At 36.2% G+C, this 5,408-nt stretch overlaps 1 pseudogene; it reads right to left on the reverse strand.

Moving 5' to 3' along the window:
• Positions 1-3,239: 3,239 nt before the first annotated feature.
• On the reverse strand, positions 3,240-3,602 carry LOC149260330 (ras-related protein RHN1 pseudogene; annotated as a pseudogene).
• Positions 3,603-5,408: the final 1,806 nt, after the last annotated feature.

Below are 5,408 nucleotides of genomic sequence, written 5' to 3' on the forward strand. Positions count from 1 at the left end.
AAGTGGATTAGAGCCTGTATTTCGGAACCCTGGATTGCCCCCCTGGTGAACGGTAGGGCTGCTGAGTTTTTCAAAGCCTCTAGAGGGCTGAGGCAGGGGTGTCCCCTCTCACCCCTCCTCTTTGTGCTACAGGCTTCTGTCCTTAGCTTTTATTTAGAAAATAAACAGCAAGATCAAGACATCGCTGGCCTGTGCATTGTAAGAGGGGTAAAGAGCATCAATCATGCCCTCTTCACTGATGATACCTTGTTGCTGGGGGCTGCAACTCCTCTTTTAGCAATTAAATTTAAAGAAGTGCTAAAAGACTACTGTAAGGTTTCGGGCAGCGTATTAAATACTAGCAAATGCCATATCTACTGCTGGAACATACCTGCTTCAACCGCAAACTCCATTGCCAGATGTCTAGGATTTACAGCCTCTACATCTTGGTCCTCATTTAAATATCTTGGACTGCCCATCTTTCACAAGAGGGCCTTGAACAAAGATTGGTATCCCCAGATAGATAAATTCAAAGCAAAAATGCAGGCCTAGGGATCCTCCTGGCTCAACATTGCGGGAAAATCAGTGCTCATCAAAGCAGTGCTTAGCAGCCTTCCGTTATTCAAATTCTCTATTCTCTTGGTGCTTGTGGGAATCATTAAAAAGATGGAGGAGCTAATAAGAAAATTCTTCTGGAAAGGAGGTAAGAAAAACGAGAAGAGGATTCCGCTAGTCAACTGGGAAATTGTCACCAAACCGATTCAGGAGGGAGGACTGAACTTCAAAGACCTTAGTGTTCAAAACTTAGCCATGGGAGCCAAATTGATTTGGAAAATCATAGCTCCAAATCCAGGTTGGGTCCAAATTGTGTTGTGGAGGAAATACTTCAGAGGATCGAGACTCAGATGCCTGGATCAGCCCAAAAATCAATTCAGAACTCCTTTCAACATGATCAACAACAAAATTGGCCCTTTGATAAGAAACCATTCCTTCTGGATTCCGAGAAATGGGAAACGCATTAACCTGTGGAATGACAGAATATTGAATAGACCCCCGCTGGCAAACTCGGGTTCCATGACAGCGCTGAATCGATGGATGACAGAGGCTAACATCAGCACGCTATGGGACCTCTCGAACTAGAGTGGTGATGTTTGGACGGGATTGAAACAGCTCCTAGTCCCACCCGCCTTACAAATAGAACTGGCTATGTTCACCACGATGATGCACGGGCTGGCTCCAATACATGGATGTAGACAAGATGTGAGAGGATGGGGCTCGAATTTGGCAGGTTACATGGTGGCTCACAGTTACGCTAAGTGTCTGTAGTGACCTCATGTGCCTCTTAATCCTGCCCCCTGGGTTGGTATTTGCAAACTCCCTTCAATACCAATTTTCGATCACTTCTACTGGCTACTTTGCCACCAAAAAATTATAACAGATGACAGGCTTCAGAAAAGGGGCATTTCCGGACCTTCAAGATGTTCTCTATGTACGGAAGGCTTGGAATTCGCCCTTCACCTCATGATAGAGTGCAAATTCGCAGTTTTCATCTCGCAGGAGCTTCTTAGTTCTTGGAACTATAAGTTCACCTTCCCCCACTCTGTCCCGGACCTGTTTGCGGGATGGATAGCCAGATATCCAGACCCAAATCCAAAAAGTAAAATAGTCATGGCAGCTTGGAGTGCTCTGCCTAAATTCATCAACTGGCAAGTCTGGTTGGAAAGGAATAGAAGGATATTCCAAAATAAGGAACAAGACTTCAGATTAGTTGCAAATTCAGTGAAATGTCAGCTTGTTGAGAGGCTGGAAGACAAAAGAGATTATTCAAATCCAAGCTAGCAGGACATTGATTTGGGAGCTGCCCTCAATTTCAAATTTCAAAAATCGAAAAGCACATTTGTATCTCTCAAAGACTGGAAAATCAGGAAAAATGAAGAAGATTTTCAATCTTGGATGTCCAAACTAACACTTCCCTCTCTCTTCTTTGACGGGGCAGCCAAAGGAAATCCAGGAATTGCTGGAGCAAGAGGGCTTATCATAAACCTAGAAGAAACATCTACGCACAAATTTTCTTGGGGACTAGGCCATTCCTCAAGCATACAAGCTGAAGCGATGTCCCTTTATCAAGGAATCAAACTTCTCAAAGCGTTGGGTCTCAAGGAGGCAAATGTCTTTGGGGATTCCTAGGTTATCATCAAAGCAGTGGTGACCAATACTAATTCAGCGGATCTGCAGCTTGCAAGGATAATTATAGGGATCAAAGGCATGGCAAAGTCCCTGAAATTGAAATTCTTTAATGTCTTGAGAGCAAATAACAAAAAAGCAGACATTGAGGCAAACAAGGCAGTCCAGTTAGATGCCGGAACTATTCTTAGAGACAATGAAACCTTTTGGGACCCAATCCCCTAAAGAGCCATGATTTACTGCATATTATTGAATCAGTTTGTTTGTATTTCTAAGCTCAGGAAATCAGCAAGCAAAAGTCCACTATATAAAATGTAAAAAGAGGAGTCTGATAAGTGTAGGCGCTATGTTCCTCTTGCTAGAGAGACATGAAGAAATCTGCCTCACTATTTGTAACCGAATTTGTGGCTCTTTTCCAATCATTTAATGAAATCCCATAACCGTTTCTGTAAAAAAAAAATATAGCTATTAATGTTAACATAATATTTAATATCAATATAATTATTTTTGTTATTAATTAACTAATTCACCAATTACATAATTGTATTTAGCTATGCAAAAAAATTAAATATAAAATCTAACCTTTTTTTTCATTTAAAAAAAAAACTAATCTTGAATCTCTTACTTTTCACTTTCATGTTCACTTCCATTCAATTGATCTATTGTTTATATCACTCCCATCACTAATTAATCTACCCACTGGGGGACAAATATAAAGTCTAACTTACATTCACACATCATGAGATGTATTTTCATCTCCATATATTGAAATAAAATTGATATGAATTAAGCTTAACCGTAAGTGTATATTTCATTTTAAGTTATTTTTATCAAAAACAAATAATGTTAATTAGCACCCAGGGATTGAATCTCTTCCCAATACAACCACAAAGAAACTTCATTATATATCGAACATGCCATTGCATTGAATTATTGGTTTAGAAAATGATTGAAAATCTAAAAGCACAAATAGGGAAAAAACGCTTCCGTCTATTCTTCACGTATTTCATAGCTCTATCTTTGGGTGTGCACATTAATTCAGTCATCTTAACCAATCTGACAACTTCATAAAAAATCTATGTAACATTGTAATCAGTATTGACATAAGTTTCATTGAAAAACATGCCATTTTCACAGGCATAAGCTTCAGAATGGGACCGGGACACCATTCTCTTTAATTCCAACTCCCTCTTAATGCCCACAAGCATTATGAGGAGCCTGAGATTCGTATGTTCCTTCACTTCATCGATCAATTCCTTTGCGCTCACAAACGAATCGATGTTTGTAATGTCATACACGACGATGGCTGCATCAACTCCATGGTACTGTGAAGGACTCACGCTCTCATAATTTTCTTGTCCAGTGGTGTCCCAGACCTCTAGGCCTATGTCCACCATACCCTCCTTCGCAAATAGACCACTGTGTAGCGATTTTCCCATCATGGATCTCCAACCTCCAGAAAATTAATCATTGATGAACAACGAAAGCAAGCTGGTCTTTCCCACCGCAGTGTCTCCGAGGAATAGCACCTTGGTAGGGCTTTTGCTCTCTACCCTCTGCCTGGACTATGCAGCCATGGTTACTAAACACTTGCAAAGGGTTATAGAATGGGCAGCCATGACACCCGCTCGGAATATAATACATGGAAAAGGTGTTTGCTGGGACTATATGCTGGGATTGTATGTTCGTAACACTTGAGGGGTAGTTCACGATTATACTCAAGCCCTAGCGTCTGGTGATTTAGTAGTATTTCTGGTTCATCATAATTTTCGAAGTTAAATTTACTAACTAACACATGAGTTTGATTTGGTGGTAAATTTTTATACAGAGAAGTTGCGTGATTTATGACTTTGTTCTAATTTTATAGATAATTTGTTTTTTTGGCAAGACAAGTTATTTTTCAAAATCCTAAATAAATTTAAGGAAAAAACACCAATTATAAAATTATAAATTACACTATATTTATCTATATAAAGCATAATCAAAATCTACCATCTTATTTTTATTTTTTTATAATACTTTTTTATAATTTATTTTTTACAATAAAATTTTTACCTTATTATGATATATTTGATTTTATGTTATTAAATATGATATTTTATTTTATTATTTTTTTTTGTTGTTATAAATATATTTGATATGTTATTAAATATTTTTTTTATTTGTTATAAATATGATACCATATTATGATAGGATACATTTGATTTGATTTTATTAAATATTTTATTTATTTGTTATAAATATGATATCATAATATAATATAATATAATATATTTTATTTTATTTTATTAAATTATTTTTTTATTTATTATAAATATGAAATATATTCCAAATTTATTATCAATATAAAAAATTTAATTTTATCATGCATATTCAAAATAGAACAAAAAAATACTTATGTTAAATACAACAATTTCCATGTTAAATACAACGATTTGAATACACTCGCTCAAAATATAAGTTGCTCCAGACAACATTTGGTTTCTACAGTGCTCCCGTGGATGAAATTACCCATGACTCTCATTGACTTACATGTCTCAAGCTGGGTTATTTTCTTTAAAAGGAAAAATATTATTAGAAGAGAAGTTTGTGTGCAAATGTTATTTAAGTGATAAACATAAGTAAATATTTAAAGTAGAGAGATATTAATTATAGATTTAATTAAATAGTTAAAATATATCTAATTATTTAAATGGAAAGTATTTTTAAAAATTTTATATTTTAAAAAGGTATTTTAGTCTTATGGATTTGCTTTTTTATATGTGTGTATAGGGCACAAACCAAAGGTAAACTATATATCAAAACATATTCCTCTTATCACCAAACATGCATGGAATTCTCTCTATTAAACATAATAATAATAATAAACACTTTAAATAGCATGCAATTGAAACATTTTTATATATAAATATATTTTATTTTTAGTTGTTATATATATATATATATCATAGGTGTGTCGTGGATACATCATGTATACACAGTACATCAGAAGAGGAGTATAACTCTGACTCTGGCCCTCTCCCTCAAGAGGATCATTTGTCAGTATCTACTGCAAGCCCTATCCACATCTATATCCCATGCCTCATAGGGTCATCTGTGAGGCGGTGGTCCTCACTCTCATAACTCTAGCACTTCTCACTGTTTGTGATGTCCCTGACCTCTTCCTACCTTACCTGCTAGCCTCCTTATATCGCCTTAGCTCAGTCTGTAGGCTCTCCTTCTCTCTCCTTAGCTAGATAATCTTC

The sequence above is a fragment of the Pinus tabuliformis genome, chromosome 6 (assembly GCF_031772625.1).
Source record: "Pinus tabuliformis cultivar Carrire ecotype Pingquan chromosome 6, CPIR1, whole genome shotgun sequence".
NCBI lineage: Eukaryota > Viridiplantae > Streptophyta > Pinopsida > Pinales > Pinaceae > Pinus > Pinus tabuliformis.